Source organism: Sorghum bicolor, chromosome 10 (assembly GCF_000003195.3).
Source record: "Sorghum bicolor cultivar BTx623 chromosome 10, Sorghum_bicolor_NCBIv3, whole genome shotgun sequence".
Lineage (NCBI taxonomy): Eukaryota > Viridiplantae > Streptophyta > Magnoliopsida > Poales > Poaceae > Sorghum > Sorghum bicolor.
The window spans coordinates 11078064-11096136 of record NC_012879.2 but is presented as its reverse complement, the minus strand read 5'-3'; the positions used below and the strand labels follow the sequence as shown (position 1 = coordinate 11096136).

At 44.3% G+C, this 18073-nt stretch overlaps 1 long non-coding RNA gene across 2 annotated transcripts in view; it reads right to left on the bottom strand.

Moving 5' to 3' along the window:
* The window catches only part of LOC110430701, a 2704-nt gene extending 997 nt beyond the window's left edge, over positions 1-1707 (bottom strand). The window contains exons 1-4 of one of the 2 annotated variants that reach the window (XR_002448044.1): positions 1581-1707; positions 1346-1438; positions 819-874; positions 627-746 (exon numbers count right to left, since the gene is read on the bottom strand). This is a non-coding gene — a long non-coding RNA (uncharacterized LOC110430701). The remainder of the gene's footprint in view (positions 1-626; positions 747-818; positions 875-1345; positions 1439-1580) is intronic. The other variant, XR_002448043.1, reaches the window with a different exon arrangement.

Below are 18073 nucleotides of genomic sequence, written 5' to 3'. Positions count from 1 at the left end.
TGTATGTTCAGTACATCATATTTGTATAATGGAATATTGAAATATTTTCATCTGTAAAATGATAGTATATATGTGTGTAACATGAGACAGCTAGCATGAATTGATACCATAAATTTAGCTTTTTTATCCAACTATTCATAGTTTCTTCAGAACATTTTATTACCATAATTAAAATCTGCCTCTTCAAAACAATTACTCTGTGATGGCATTTCAAATGCTTTATAACTCAGGAAATGTTAACTTTGAGCTAGGAGCAAAACCTGGAAGATCATATACAAAGGATGCATACCTGGTAGCACCTTTTCAATTACTCTACAATTCTATATGGAACCCTTGAGCAAATTAAGTAAAAGTAGAAGTAGCATCAAATGCAATTAGTGGGAAACCGTAGCTAATTTTGCTTTAGCCCCAGACTATAAAAGGTAGTCATAGAGCAATCAATCGAGAAGGACAACAAGTAATTGTATTTTTCATCTAGCATGAGAAGCTTTTTAGTAATCTTCACTTTCTAATATGAAGCCTCATTACAGTCTATTCTTGAGCTAATTAAGTATACTAAACAAAATACACAAGACAATGAGCTAATTAATTAATTATACTAAACAAGATGCACAAGACAAACTTACCAATTCTACTGGACAGAACCGGTCACCTTTCATTTAGGATTTTTACTCCACCACTAGGAAACCCTCCAGGCCTCCACTATCATCTTGGCGTTCAAAAGACAGAACCTAAATTTTCTTTACCTTCCAAAGAACAAATTAATTTCAATGCAGTAATAGAAACATTGTGATGTAGCTACAAAATCTGCCCCTTACATGTATTGGCAGCCTCTTGTACAGATTGATGAAACAATCAATTTGAGTTTTCTGCACTGAAAAAAAAGTAAAAACAATACACAAGGTTAACTCTACTCTGTAGACATCATGAAGAAGAAATAATATGGATATACTGATGTAGAATAAAAGAAAATACTCAACCTAAGAGAGTAGGAGAAGAAATTTGTCAGGCTAGAAATGCCAATATTTCTGCTAGTTCTACTATTTATTCCGGTTCTCATGCAATTTACCAAAATAGGGTGAAGGTATTTAATAAGATGCTTAAAATATCCAACCACACACACTTGACTGTAACAAGAAACTGTCACATTACAGGACTAGGACAGAAAACAGGCAATAATTAGACTCGACTTTGCGATTCACAAAAAAACTAGGAACTGAGGAATGGAACTTACCATGATAGTAGTATGCTATGAAGCAAATGGTACAAGCAAAAAGATGCAAGCAGTCAATTTAGAAAGAAAAGAAAAACACATATAGACTCTGCATGTTGCAGATTGGCATACTGCTTTACTCGATTTCGTGGTAAGAAGCAGCTCATCGGCAGGGCATCAATCTGTGGCAAAGCACTAACAGCCTGTTCGCTTGAGTTTATCTACCTGTGTTTTTTCACAACAATTCAACAAATGGTACTCTCAGCCATAACTTATCAGCCAAGAGAACAAGTTATTGTGTGAGTATACATGTTGTGTTGTACAAACATCAGGGGATGGAAACTAGAGCAGAGAGGGAGAAATATACCTCGGCAGTGGTGTGCTTGTAAAGCTTGGGTCCTTGCTATGTGCTGTAGATGCGTGGATATGATCGCCAGGGGACCGTGACGGATGGCTGCTTGGTCAACGCCGCCAGCGCACCGAGGGGCCACCCTCACCCGGTCTGCCGTGTTGTACACAACGTGATTAGAAATCAAGAAATCTCAAAGCAAAAGCACTAGATCCATGAATGTCCAACCCAAAATCACCAAAAGAAGAAGAAATCCACGTTGGGGGCTGCCACGCCAGGGAGCATTGTCGCCTCGCACCTGCGCCCCGAGCTCCGAGAGAGGAGGAGGGAGCTGGAGAACTGGATGTACTTGCCCGCGCCTGTGTCCACCGTCGAGGCGTTCTCGCGGCTATGGCGCAAAAGCACCAGATCCATGAATCCAACCCAAAATCACGAGAAGAAGAAGAAGAAATCCAAGCTAGGGGCTGCCATGCCGGGGATCATTTTTGCATCGTACCCGTGCCCGGAGCTCCGAGAGAGGAAGGAGCTGGAAAGCCGAGTGCACTCACCCGCGCCTGCGTCCACCGCCGGGGCATGCCCACGGCTATGGCCACCACCATGTGAGGCGCCGTTGCGCCTAGGGGCGGCCTCGCCTAGACACCGCGCCGCCACATAAGGTGCCTGCCCTAGCCGCCGCCGTGAGAAAGGAGGGAGATGGAGGATGCATGAAGCTAGGGTTCGAAGCCGGTATATATTTTGCTCGGAAGTGGCTCGAGAGGAAACAGCAGCACCGTTCATCAACAATCCAAGGACTGAAAATAATTTTCCTACCGTGGCCACCTCTGCGCGGGTCTTGGTTTCACGTCTCTTGTCTTTAGATAAATGTTTTGACCAAAGAGTGGGCACGACATCGGAGCCTAAGGGGTGGTACAAAGAATCAATACAATTGGGCTTGTTTTCTTTCTGATTGTCCAGGTTGCTGCTAGGCAATCCTATATTCTAAGCCTAGACCAAAGTATTTTAGGCCAGGTCTGCCCTACTGGGCTGCTGGCCCAATCCGAGCAGCTTAGTGGACCTGGTCCGTACATCGAAACACAAATCCAGAAAATTTTATTGACCTGAGCTCAACTTATATATTTATTTCAATATTTTCACACTAAAAATTAGCAAAGTAATAACTAGAAAAGGTCCGGGAATGTTCTAGCCAACCCGTAGTTGCAGCACTGGTACTTGGACAATGCACAACCTGGTAGGAATGAAGAACAAACGGGATCCGTTCTATATTATGGTAAAAGTCAAAATCGATAAGGCTGGCAAGAACAAAAAATGGTTACAAAATATCAAAAGCAAATCAATACAAATAGAAACATGTTGATAACCGTCAAAATCTAAATCTAAAAAGACAAACAATTCATACCATGTGGTCTATAGGATGACAAATGTGTCCACATGACAACATCACAGTGCTGGGCTTACTATGGTATGGTGTGAACGATTGTGTTATATTATTGGACTTCCTGAAATGGTATATGTCAAGTTCGAGTGAAAATGAGATGTCATGGCCAAAACGAGAAGAGTAAAGAATTTCCAACCGTAAGCTATGAAATCAAGTATTAATTATATATTTTCTAACTATAAAAAACAGACAAATTTGGTCATTTAGCTTGTTTTAAAGGTGTTTTCTTTGTGTGTGCAATTCTAACTGATCATGCAGAGCTCGAATGATATTATGTAGCTCTGCATGATCAGTTTGAATTGCACACACAAAGAGAGCCAACCAGAGCTAACATACTGTCACACCCAATTTCAAGGAAGAAATTGAATGCATAAACTTATGTGCGCCCAGAGATCAATCACACACATAAGTCACAAATTAAATACCATCATCGCAGTGTTTACAACAAACGTAGTTATTACATCACAAAGTCTGGTATAACAGCGGAAATATAAATATGATAAAATAAGATAATTATCTCATGGCCCTCACACAGGGAAGGTCGACTGGTGAAGCACAAGCCTAATAGTCCTCTAGGTAGTCCTCATAGGTACCACCATCTGTTACCCATCCGGGATTTTTATCCAAAGAAAAGAAATATACAAGCGTGAGTACATCTCGTACTCCACAAGCATAGCATGAGGATTTATGAGGCTCAAACAGGCTAGACTAGGTTTACTGCATCAGCTTTTAGTAGGTCAGTGTTTTATCATTAATTATTATATTTTATGCTTAAGTTCCCAAATATCCCATATGATCAGTTATTAGAACCATAGTAAGTCATTAAGTCACATTAAAGCATAATTATACATCATCATGTACCATATAGCCATGAGTAACCAGTTATTCTATGAGTTTTCCGGGCCGCTCGTGACCGTGAGCACGGCTGTTATAACAGTTTTACACTCTGCAGAGGTTGTGCACTTTCACCGTGAGTCATGTTGCCCATATGCCCGGGGTTCGTCGACCCCCAAACACTACCAAGGTGAGCGGGCAGGGTACACTATGAGGCCTTTCATAGACCTATTCTAACCAGTTAGGGCCGCGAGGTTTCCTCGGCAGGCAGATGTAGAAAACCCCTTTTCTATGGCACATTTCCACAGTGTTCGCCTAAACGGCCTAAACGGCCGATTAAACGGTCATTAAACGGTAAACGGTAGCAAACTATTTTGTTTAGGGGGTAAACAGGAAATTAAACGGTTGACCGTTTAAACGGTTGACCGTTTAAACGGTCAAAAAACGGGGAAAATGGTCTAAACGGCCTACACGGAACAATCGTAAACAGTATTAAACGTGCTAAACGGCCGTTTAGGCAAACACCAGGTGAATCTAGTTAAATTTTATATCAACAATTTGTATACTTAGATTTATTATATTTATAAATATGTAAAATTGATTTGTTACGTGCATAAATATGTATATTTAATTCTTCTAACATGCATAAACATATATACTTAATAAAATAAATGGTTTTTAGTTGCATCAATATGTATAAATGATAGAATGATTGATTTTATATTAAAAAATATGCACATTTTTGTAATATTGTGTAAAACCGTTTAGACCGTTTTAATCCGTTTAAACACCGTCTAAACAGTTTAAACGCTAAACGAAGGGTGACCGACTGTTTACTGTTTAGCGTTTAGGATAACATTGCATTTCCATCGCGGCTATACTCATAGAAACAGGGGCAGCACTACACCCAAAGTGGCAAGCCCCTCTTGCGCCCTTTCGGGTAACCTCTAACGAGTTAGAAAAGATTCTATTACTGAGCTAAAGTCAGAGCCATGTGACTCTCCCGGTTGCACTGTAAGTCCCAGCTTTTGCCGACAGATGAGTCCTTACGGAGGGTCTAGGACAACATGACCAACAGTCATTTGTACCATAGCACTATGTTCCATTTATCATAATCATGTTTAATCAATTAACCATGGTTCCATCACTGATTTCAGATCATATATAATTGGAGTTAGAGCACTAGCACTTCTACCCATATGCAATAAAAGCCCTCGGGAACAAGGTAAATGTCATCAACAGTTAGGATGTCCTTATAGTTTGCAATATTATACACATACAGGGGGAAATGCTTAAAAATGAGTAGGACAACAAGGTAGGCCCATGTTATACTTGCCTTGGTTCACGTACTCCTGCTGGTCTTGCTGGTCCTGCTGGTCCCCAAAGAGCTCCGGACTCCCGAAATACTCCTCACCGTCTGGGCTCGATCAACACATCACAATCATCACGCATACCAAGACAAACATGCAAGAGAACAATTCCTAAAGTTAGAACAGTACACCAGCAGTAAATAAATTAAATAAAAGTTTTTCCAAAATCATCTACGTGCTGCTATGATCACGTCAACGCGAAATTCACGAAAAACGGACTTATGACGCGAAAGTTACGCTTTTAACGGGATTTCAACAGCAATCTACGGACTTGTAATTAACTAGAAAATCTAACAGTGGTAAACCTAAACAACAGTGGTACCAACATGAAGCTTACGAAATTACGAAACTAACACAACTTGAATGGATCGATTCGGAGTTCAAACGGCGATTTTATAGCTAAAACAATGCGGTGGCAATTCTGTAAATAAAGCAGAGTCTCAACGAATTTAAATAAATGAATTAAATCCTAGAAATTCCTCTGGCCGAGGACTGTGAGGATTCCTGGGGGCTCTTTAACAAAACATCATATGAAGGGGTATCAAGTGATTATGGCCGTTGGATCAAGTTTGAACGCACTAGATTAAAAGAAAAAAAATAAAAAAGAGAGAGAGGGGAAGGGGACGGCGCTCCGGCAAGAACACGGTGGCCACCATTGCCGGCCGCAAGGAAGCTCGCCGGAGCAAGAGAATAAGGACCTACGGTGCATGGTTTTCGATTCCGAACGCACTGGGAGAAAGAGGAGAGCGATGCGAGTCCATTCCAACCCATAAACACGGTCGAGGAGGCGGTTTCCGAGAAGGTTCACGACGGCGCCATGAACGCCCCGTCGGAGCTCGCGGAACAGGGACTCTGGGCCATGATTCGCTCGGCAACAGGACGGGGAGGGAGCGGGAAGGGAGATGAAGCTCCCCACGGCGCCAAAACGCAGCGAAAACGACTCGGGACGGCGGCTTCGCGCGGCGGGTGGAAACTCCGGCGACGGCGGTTTTCTGCGCAAGTCGAGAGGAGCAGAGGCAGGGAGAGAAGAAAATGGGGAGGGGGAAAGAAAACTCGGGCGCACGGGAGCTATCCAACTAAAAGACCGAGGCGCGGGGGGGGGAATAGAGGGGATCGTGGGCGCGGGGCTTCGGCCTGGGCGGTTAGCAGAGAGAGGAGCGGGGGCTTCGGTTGGGGAAGAGGATAGAGCTGACAAGTGGGCCCTACTCGTCAGTGGAAGAGAGAGAGGGAGTTAGGATGCTGGCGGTCTGCTGGAATTGGGCCAAGCAGGCCGAAAATGAGGGGGAAGGGAGAGAGATGGATTCCTTTTTTTTATTTTTTTCAACTTGTTTTCAAAAGCATTTACAAATTTGAATTTTGAACAAAAATTTCTTTTGCATAAATTCACACATCACAAAAAATTAAGTGCTGCAGCATGAATGCATCAACGTGTTTCTAATTTTCTATTAAATTTTAATTTCCCAAAGTTTATTTATTTTCCTATATTTTTATGCTCACAAAATTATTTAAGAAAGCCAAATTCATCTATTTTTAAAAGAGCCAAATTTTGGGTGTTACAATTCTACCCCCCCTTAAAAATAATCTCGTCCTCGAGATTGGGTGGTGCTTACTCAAATAGTTATGGATACGACTTTCTCAAATCCTCTTCTCTTTCCCAGGTGGCTTCATCTTCGGTATAACGGTTCCACTGTACTTTACACATCTTTATGGTTCTGCTTCTTGTAACTCTGTTTGCAGTTTCCAAGATCTTTATCGGGTACTCTTCATAAGTGAGATCTTTTTTAATGGTCAACTCTTCTATAGGAATCTGCTCTTCGGGTACCCGCAAACACTTCTTCAACTGAGAAACATGGAATACATCATGTACACCTGACAAACTCTCAGGAAGTTCTAACTGATAGGCTACTTCTCCACATCTTGCAAGAATCCTGAAAGGTCCGACGTATCTCGGTGCTAGATTACCCTTCACATTGAATCTCTTCACACTCCTCATTGGAGATACCTTCAGATATACAAAATCACCCTCTTTGAAGCTCAAGTCCCTTCTTCGGGTGTCGGCATAACTTTTCTGCCTCGACTGTGCCACTCTTAAATTGTCCCTAATCATCCTCACTTGTTCTTCAACACTTCTTAGGACGTCTGGCCCAAACACCTGTGTTTCACCAGTTTGATTCCAGAATAAAGGTGTCCTACATTTGCGACCATACAACGCTTCAAATGGTGCCATCTTGAGACTCTTCTGGTAGCTGTTGTTATAGGAAAACTCAGCATACGGCAGACTTTTGTCCCAACTAGTACCATACTGCAGAGCACAAGCTCTAAGCATATCCTCCAAGATCTGATTAACCCTTTCTGTCTGCCCATCAGTTTGGGGATGATAAGCAGAACTAAAGTTGAGCTTAGTTCCCAAGGATCTATGTACTTTATGCCAAAAGTGTGATGTAAACTGAGTTCCTCGGTCGGACACGATCTTCTTTGGAACTCCGTGTAAGCACACAATCCTTTCCATGTACAGCTCGGCTAACCTTGCCCCTTTGTAGTTGGTTTTGACTGGTAAGAATTGTGCAACCTTAGTGAGTCGGTCTACTATTACCCAAATTGAGTCATATCCACGTTGAGTACGTGGCAACCCGGTAATAAAGTCCATACCGACTTCCTCCTATTTCTATTCGGGTATCTGCATTGGTTGCAACAACCCTGCAGGTCGTTGGTGCTCAGCTTTCACCCTCTGACAGGTGTCACATAAACCAACATACTCTGCTACATCCCTTTTCAATCCATACCACCAATATCTCTCCTTTAGGTCCAAATACATCTTGGTACTCCCAGGGTGTATTGAATAAGCAGAGTCATGCGCCTCACGCAGAATTGTCTCTCGGATAACCTTCACTTCAGGCACACATATCCTTTTCCCAAACCATAGGATACCATTCTCATCTATCCTGAAGCCTGGTGCCTTTCCAAGCACTACATTATCTGCTATCTCTTTTAATTTCTCATCCTCCAACTGACTCTTACGTATCTCTTGTTCCAATGTTGGCTCTACCTCTAGACCCATGGTATGATTCACAAAGCCTATGTTGAGGTGTTCTATTTCAGCTCGCAACTCAGCTGGAATAAATGTCAGCTGAAGTCTGTTGACATAGCTTTTCCTACTAAGAGCATCTGCAACTACATTTGCTTTCCCAGGGTGATAATGCACTTCCAGGTCATAATCCTTGATCAACTCTAACCAACGACGTTGCCTCAGATTCAGGTCTGACTGGGTGAAGATATACTTTAGGCTCTTATGGTCTGTGTAAATATCACACTTATGACCAATCAAGTAATGCCTCCAAATTTTTAAAGCATGGACCACTGCGGCTAGTTCCAGATCATGAGTAGGGTAATTCAACTCATGTTTTCTCAACTGCCTAGATGCATAGGCCACTACTCTTCCTTCTTGCATGAGCACACAACCTAAACCTAAGCAAGAAGCATCACAATAGATGGAGAAGCTCTTGCTTAAGTCAGGTAAGGTCAACACTGGAGCTGTGGTCAACCTCTTCTTTAACTCCTCAAAGTTAGCCTAACATTTGTCTGACCAAACAAACTTAGCACTCTTCTCTAATAAGGCCGTCATGGGCTTAGCAAGTTTAGAGAATCCTTCAATGAATCTCCTATAATATCCGGCCAATCCCAGAAAGCTACGGATTTCACTCACATTGGTCGGGGGTTTCCAATTCAGCACATCTTGCACCTTGCTGGGGTCCACGGCTATCCCTCCATTAGAGACCACGTGTCCCAGAAAGGAGACCTCCTTTAGCCAAAACTCACACTTGCTTCTTTTGGCATATAGCTTATGTTCTCTAAGCTTCTACAAGACTAGCCTCAGATGCTCTGCATGTTCCTCTTTAGTTTTGGAAAAGATGAGTATATCATCAATGAACACCACTACAAACTTATCCAAGAACTCCATGAACACCTTGTTCATGAGGTACATGAAGTATGCGGGCACATTGGTCAGCCCGAAAGACATAACTGTGTACTCATACAGGCCATACCTAGTAGTGAAGGTTGTCTTAGGTACATCCGAGGCACGGATTTTCAGTTGGTGATAACCGGATCGAAGGTCCATTTTTGAGAACACACAAGCACCTTTTAACTAATCAAACAGGTCATCAATTCTAGGCAAAGGGTACTTGTTTTTGATGGTTACTTCATTTAGTGACCGGTAATCCACACACATTCTCCTGGTACCATCTTTCTTATCGACAAAGATAACGGGTGCTCCCCAAGGTGATGAACTAGGACGAATAAAACCCTTCTCTAACAACTCCTTAATTTGTTTCTTAAGTTCCTCTAGTTCATTCACCCCATTCTATAAGGTCTTTTAGTTATAGGTGCAGTTCTAGGTAAAAGTTCAATAAGGAATTCGATGTCTCGGTCAGGTGGCATACGTGGCAATTCATCAGGGAACACATCAGGGAAGTCATCCACCACTTGGTTCTCCTCATTGACCTCATCAGTCAACTGGTTCACGGTAGCAGTTGGAGGTGCTTGTACTACCACTTCTACACAAATTCTATCCCCTTTAGGTGATGTTACTACCACAGACTTCTCCTGGCATTGAATCACTGCCCGATGTTGCTTCATCCAATCCATCCCCAGGATAAGGTCAATACCAGAAGTTCTTAGCACAATGGGGTTTACTTTGAACTCTACCCCCCTTAGAGAAACACTAGTGGAGGGACTCCAATAGTTCGCTGGCATAGTACCCCCCGGTGAATTCACTAGCATTGAGTTTTTCATGGCACATAAAGCTATGCTATGTACTCTAACAAAAGCTTGCGAGATGAAAGAATGCGAAGCTCCGGAATCAAAAAGTACAGTAGCAGGGATGGAGTTGATACTGAACGTACCCAGCATGACCTCGGGTGCCTCCTGAGCTGATTCAGAAGACACATGGTTCACACTTCCAGTGTGGGGTGGTCGAGCATTGGGCCTCTGATTGTTGTTCTGATTCTGTGGAGCTGAGGGGTTCTGCTTCTTCGGGCACTGATGGGCATAGTGACCCACTTCACCACAACGGTAGCAAGCATTGGGGTTGTTTGCCACTGCTGTCTTCACTGGAGCATTGTTGGGCACACCTAGACGTGGTGCCTCGGGGTTAGCTTGCTGCTGAGGGCGTTGATTACCAAACTGCTGCTGGTACTGGGGACGCTGCTGGTTCTGGTTTTGGTTGCGCGGAGGGTACTGGCCCTGATTCCACTGACTAGGGGGCCTCTGGTTCCTGGGAGGAAAGCCCTGCTGAGGAAACACACGCGGACGAGTGTTGCTGCTAGATGCCTGCCCCTGAATCTTCCTCTTCTTAGCATCCATCTCTTTGCGCTTATTGTCAATCACAATAGCGCGGTTCACAAGTTCCTGGAAGCTGGGGTAAACATTGGACATCAACTGCAGTTGCAGGCCATCATACAGTCCTTTCAAGAAACGATGTTGCTTGTCAGAATCCTTGGCTACTTCACCCGGAGCGTAACGTGACAATTGAGCGAACTTGTCACGGTACTCAGCAACAGTCATGGAGCCTTGTTTGAGAGCACGAAACTCCTCTTGTTTGAGCTCGATGAGCCCCTCTGGAATGTGGTAAGACCGGAAACTCTCGGTGAACTCCCTCCAAGTGACAGGCGGTGCATTGTTTGGGCGTCCATATTGGTAGGACTCCCACCACTCCTGTGCAGCCCCTTGCAGTTGTCCGGAGGCATACAACATCTTCTCCATGTCATTGCACTGAGCAATGTTCAGCTGCTTCTCCACAGCTCTTAACCAATCATCAGCTTCTAAAGGGTCACTAGCATGTGTAAAAATAGGGGGACGTCCCTTCATGAACTCTCCCCTCTTATCTCGAACCTGGACCGGTGGTGGTACGACGGCGGGATGGTGATCCAGGCAATCCATCATAGTTTGCATCAATTGAGTTTGCATCAACATGAGCTACTCCACTGTCACAGGCTGTGGTGGTGGCGGTGGATCCACCGGTGCGCCACGGCCGCGTCCACGGCCACGGCCTCGACCTCGACCACGGCCTCTTCCTCCTTCATCAGCCATCTGTTTCCAACAAAGGAATAAGCTTTTAGAGGTCTTTCCATAATGATAAACTGGTTATAATATCAAATAAGCTTTGCTGAAATTTTTCTGGATAAGATGCAAAATCAGCAGTGCAGTATTTAACTCATAACTTGAGTTTCTGAGATCCAACAGAGGCGTGCCATACATGTTTGGAAAGCTTATAAAATTTGTTACAACTTTTGTTCAGACCACATTTACAGATTCTGAAATTATCTTGATCAAAAACAGGGGTAAAGCGAATCTGTTCTGTGTTCTAGTCTGCGCAATAGTCCCAGATTGTAACAAGGATATCTCCCAGATCCGAGCAGGTTTTGACGTGGTTCCAGTTGCAAATGAGAGATACGTCAGTCTAGTTTCCACCACAAAAATTTCAGAGTTTTTGGACGTACCACTTCAGAGATAAAAGTTAAACATCACAGGCTGCTCCAGAAAAACAGCACAGCAACAGCAGAATATACCAACCCAACTAAGCATTCAATAATTAAACTTAAGATAACGGAAGTTTGTAGATAAATCCACATCCTTCCAGCAGTCATTACAAAGATTCGAATCATGCAAATACATAAACAAATTCAACGGACACATCAATTGTTCACAAGCACTCCAAACTCAACTGACACAACGGGACTACGAAATAAAACAACTATGGCATCCTAGGCCTATGGTGCGTCGCCGGAGATGCTAGGAGGTGCGGTCTTCTTCTTGTAGAGCGGTGGCAACTCAAGCTGCTCTCTAAGGCTGTCAACCATCTCCTGGAAGCGATCTAGGGACTCCTGCTGGTCACGTAACTCCTCCTGTAGAACATCATTGGCCATCTGCAGAACATGCATATGCCTAACAGTTGCATCCAATGGCGTGTCAACCTCCTGTGGGTTCTCAATAGACCAAGTACCATAGTAGAATCATGGCGAGAGAGGAACTTGTACTGGTCTGCTCTCATGGCCTCATAGCGAAGGCCATGGTAGTGAGTGTAAGTCGTCTGGGCGGCGTCCTCCATGCTGTCCTGTGCCTCAGCTCGCCTAGCAACGTGGCCATGGATTCTCTCTACCATATAGCTGTCATGTGCCTCATTCCCCACTGTGATGGTAAGATCCGACCTCCAGTATGTGGCCTCATAGGGGTGTGTGTACTCTGCACAGCAGTACCTAATGCCAATCTCCTTATCAGCATAGTAAGTATCCAACATCTCCCTAAGCAAGTTATGGAAGTAGGCTGTCATTGAAGGATACTTGTAGTGGATGGTGGTAGTCCATCCTGGGTTTTCTTCCTCAGGACCATCTGGAGACACCACCTCTAGTACAGCAGGAGCAGCAGGTGCAACTGGTGAAGCTGGTGGTGTAGGTGCAGCAGGTGCCACCGGAACAGCTGGTGGCGTGGGTGCAGTGGGTGGAACAGGTGCAGCTGCTACAGGAGAGTCCATCCCGTTTTCATCATCATCATCCACCTCTGTCATCATCTCTGGGCCCTCTTTCTCTATGGGGACAGTCTCGTCGTCGGAGATGTCCACCACTGGCTGGGACGACTGGGCGTGAACTGAGAGATGTAGCTCCTGGTGTTGGCGCGGCGAGACCTTGTGACAGGCGGCATCTATAAATTTTATTTTAAGATTAGATCAACATTTTGGCAATAGAATAAGTGATATAAGCATAATAAATTTTATAAAATAACAAAAAGTAAGGTAGAAAGTATTAAATAAAATAAAACAAAGATACTATATCGACCATTGCTACCTAGGCTTACGTCCTACAGTCAACACGGCTTTGATACCAATTTGTCACACCCAATTTCAAGGAAGAAATTGAATGCATAAACTTATGTGCGCCCAGAGATCAATCACACACATAAGTCACAAATTAAATACCATCATCGCAGTGTTTACAATAAACGTAGTTATTACATCACAAAGTCTAGTATAATAGCGGAAATATAAATATGATAAACTAAGATAATTATCTCATGGCCCTCACATAGGGAAGGTCGACTGGTGAAGCACAAGCCTAATAGTCCTCCGGGTAGTCCTCATAGCTACCACCATCTGTTATCCATCCGGGATTTTTATCCAAAGAAAAGAAATATACAAGCGTGAGTACATCTCGTACTCCACAAGCATAGCATGAGGATTTATGAGGCTCAAACAGGCTAGACTAGGTTTACTGTATCAGCTTTTAGTAGGTCAGTGTTTTATCATTAATTATTATATTTTATGCTTAAGCTCTCAAATATCCCATATGATCAGTTATTAGAACCATAGTAAGTCATTAAGTCACATTAAAGCATAATTATACATCATCATGTACCATATAGCCATCAGTAACCAGTTATTCTGTGAGTTTTCCGGGCCGCTCGTGACCGTGAGCACAGCTATTATAACAGTTTTACACTCTGCAGAGGTTGTGCACTTTCACCGTGAGTCGTGTTGCCCATATGCCCGGGGTCCGTCGACCCCCAAACACTACCAAGGTGAGCGGGCAGGGTACACTATGAAGCCTTCCATAGGCCTATTCTAACCAGTTAGGGCCGCGAGGTTTCCTCGGCAGGCAGATGTAGAAAACCCCCCTTTTCTATGGCACATTTCCATCGCGGCTATACTCATAGAAACAGGGGCAGCACTACACCCAAAGTGGTAGGCCCCTCTTGCGCCCTTTCGGGTAACCTCTAACAAGTTAGAAAAGATCCTATTACTGAGCTAAAGTCAGAGCCATATGACTCTCCCGGTTGCACTGTAAGTCCCAGCTTTTGCCGACAGATGAGTCCTTACGGAGGGTCTAGGACAACATGACCAACAGTCATTTGTACCATAGCACTATGTTCCATTTATCATAATCATGTTTAATCAATTAACCATGGTTCCATCACTGATTTCAGATCATATATAATTGGAGTTAGAGCACTAGCACTTCTACCCATATGCAATAAAAGCCCTCGGGAACAAGGTAAATGTCATCAACAGTTAGGATGTCCTTATAGTTTGCAATATTATACACATACAAGGGGAAATGCTTAAAAATGAGTAGGACAACAAGGTAGGCCCATGCTATACTTGCCTTGGTTCACGTACTCCTGCTGGTCTTGCTGGTCCTGCTGGTCCCCAAAGAGCTCCGGACTCCCGAAATACTCCTCACCGTCTGGGCTCGATCAACACATCACAATCATCACGCATACCAAGACAAACATGCAAGAGAACAATTCCTAAAGTTAGAACAGTACACCAGCAGTAAATAAATTAAATAAAAGTTTTTCCAAAATCATCTACGTGCTGCTATGATCACGTCAACGCGAAATTCACGAAAAACGGACTTACGACGCGAAAGTTACGCTTTTAACGGGATTTCAACAGCAATCTACGGACTTGTAATTAACTAGGAAATCTAATAGTGGTAAACCTAAACAACAGTGGTACCAACATGAAGCTTACGAAATTACGAAACTAACGCAACTTGAACGGATCGATTCGGAGTTCAAACGGCGATTTTATAGCTAAAACAATGCGGTGGCAATTCTGTAAATAAAGCAGAGTCTAAACGAATTTAAATAAATGAATTAAATCCTGGAAATTCCTCTGGCCGAGGACTGCGCGTGCAAAAATGGGATTCCTAGGGGCTCTTTAACAAAACATCATATGAAGGGGTATCAAGTGATTCTGGCCGTTGGATCAAGTTTGAACGCACTAGATTAAAAGAAAAAAAAAAGAGAGAGAGAGAGAGAGGAAGGGGACGGCGCACAGGCCAGCTCCGGCAAGAACACGGTGGCCACCATTGCCGGCCACAAGGAAGCTCGCCGGAGCAAGAGAATAAGGACCTACGGTGCATGGTTTTCGATTCCGAACGCACTGGGAGAAAGAGGAGAGCGATGCGAGTCCATTCCAACCCATAAACGCGGTCGAGGAGGCGGTTTCCGAGAAGGTTCACGGTGGCGCCATGAACGCCCCGTCGGAGCTCGCGGAACAGGGACTCCGGGCCACGATTCGCTCAGCAACAGGACGGGGAGGGAGCGGGAAGGGAGATGAAGCTCACCACGGCGCCAAAACGCAGCGAAAACGACTCGGGACGGCGGCTTCGCGCGGCGGGCGGAAACTGCGGCGACGCCGGTTTTCTGCGCAAGTCGAGAGGAGCAGAGGCAGGGAGAGAAGAAAATGGGGAGGGGGAAAGAAAACTCGGGCGCACGGGAGCTATCCAACTAAAAGACCGAGGCGCGGGGGGGAATAGAGGGGATCATGGGCGCGGGGCTTCGGCCTGGGCGGTTAGCAGAGAGAGGAGCGGGGGCTTCGGTTGGGGAAGAGGATAGAGCTGACAAGTGGGCCCTACTCGTCAGTGGAAGAGAGAGAGGGAGTTAGGTTGCTGGCGGGCTGCTGGAATTGGGCCAAGTAGGCCGAAAATGAGGGGGAAGGGAGAGAGATGGATTCCTTTTTTTATTTTTTTCAACTTGTTTTCAAAAGCATTTACAAATTTGAATTTTGAACAAAAATTTCTTTTGCATAAATTCACACATCACAAAAAATTAAGTGCTGCAGCATGAATGCATCAACGTGTTTCTAATTTTCTATTAAATTTTAATTTCCCAAAGTTTATTTATTTTCCTATATTTTTATGCTCACAAAATTATTTAAGAAAGCCAAATTCATCTATTTTTAAAAGAGCCAAATTTTGGGTGTTACACATACTTTTCAACCGGAACTCCAGATGATTGGCCAACACTACATTCAGCTTCGTTTGTTTATCTGGAAACTGAATTATGGTGATAGTTATATTGCTCAAAGGAATTGATCATCAACAAAATACAGTTGTTGCATTGTATAATACTCCTTTTCTCCATGAATATATATTTTTTTAGACCATGTCGTTGCACGTTTTTTATTAAGCAGGAGAAAAAGAAACAAAGTTTGTTTGTTACAATCAACCGACGCTCATTTAGTAACAACCAGTTACTAATAGCGCGTCACAAAAGGCCAACCTTCTCCACCGAAATAAGATTAGGGGTTACATGACTGAAACAATTTTGCTCCTAAAAACCAAGGACACCTACATCCTGGATAGCAGGACGCTGAGCTGCTTACAGTCGGCCGACTCCAAGGCTCTCGCCTCTAGCAACATGTTCTCCGGCATCATCATGACCCTAGTAAAAGTCCGCACATTTCTTTCCTTCTAGAGCAGCCATCCAACAAGGAAGAAGAGGGAATCGAATCCCCTCCGGAACGGCTTGGGTACCACCTTGAGACTTCAGAGCCACCATTGTAGCACGGGCTCTTCCTCCACCACAATCATGCCTAGGAGATGCAATCTAGCAAGCCACACATGGCATACCTGACGACTAAAGGAGCAGCCTAACATGATGTGATCCATAGTCTCCGAAGCTTGGTCACACATGACACATTCATCAGACTGTTGTAGACCGTGTCGAAACCTCCTATTGGTAGTCCAGCATCGCTCATGCAAACATAGCCAAAAGAAGAAGCGTACTCTAGCCGGTGCTGCCATTTTCCAAAGCTCCTTCACACCCATCATCAGAGATGAGCCCAGAAACATGGCACCATAGGCACTCACCGCCGAATACTATCCATCAACCGATAGCCGCCACGTAAACGTATATGGTGCTTTAGAGAGCTGCATCCCATCCAGCATATCGCACAGCTGACCAAACTATATGAGGAAGTGCTGGGAGAAGGAGCCCGCCAGGTGACAAACCCAAGCGTTCCCCACGAGCGCCTTCGCCATGGTCTTCTTGAGCTTCCTCTTCCACACAACCACAAAGACTAGAGGCACAATCATCTGAATGCTCTATCCATCCAGCCAATAGTCTATCTAGAAGAAAATGGACTGACCATTGCCAGTAGCAAAGATAGTTGCTGCCTGGACAAAGCAAGGATTGAGCGCTCCTTTGTCTGCGGCAAGATTCCCCACCGCCGATCGCGCCAGGCCTATCAAACCCAAAGCGCCACACCAACATGTCATAGGTCCAATACTCATAGACCACCAAGCTCCGTCGGCCTACAAACCTTGAGTCGTGCCACCTTGCACCGTTCGCTACCCACTTCAACGCCACCAGGCCAGATGAAAGCTCGATGGAGCTTGTCAATACATTCAATCACCTAGGAGGACAGGCATAAAGCAATTGAAGTATGAACCGGGATGGCGATAGAGTCGCCTTGTTGAGCGCCATGTGACCTACGGTGTTGAGCAGCCATTGCTTCCATCCTAAGATCTGGGAAGCAACCTTGTCGAGAAGCGACTGCTCATCAGAGCGCTTCAACCTGAACATAGATAGTGGGATCCACAAATAATGACAAGGGAACTCCACCCGTCTCCAAGCCAGCATTGTCAAGACCACAACCATCTCTCCCTTAGTGCAATGGATAGGCGTCGCCGCACTCTTCTATGAATTCATCACCAGTCTGGAGACAAGACCGAAAATTTGAAGTACAACTGAAAGGTCCTAATATGGCTAGAGGGGGTGAATAGCCTATTTAAAAATTCTACAAACTCAGTAGAGCAAGAGGTTAGTAAATAAACAAGCGAAGCTTTTTGCTCTAGCTCTCATTGGGTGTTTGCAAGCCACCTATCCAACAATTCTAATTGACATGATCACTAGGCACACAAGAGCTATGTCACTACAAGCTACACTAGTGAACTATGCTACACAAGGAAAGACTAGCAACTAAACTAGTTACACTACTTTGCAGTAAGTAAATGGAGAGGAAGATATATTTATACCGCCATGTAGGGGATAAACCAATCACCAATATATGAACAAACAAACACTGAAAGAAT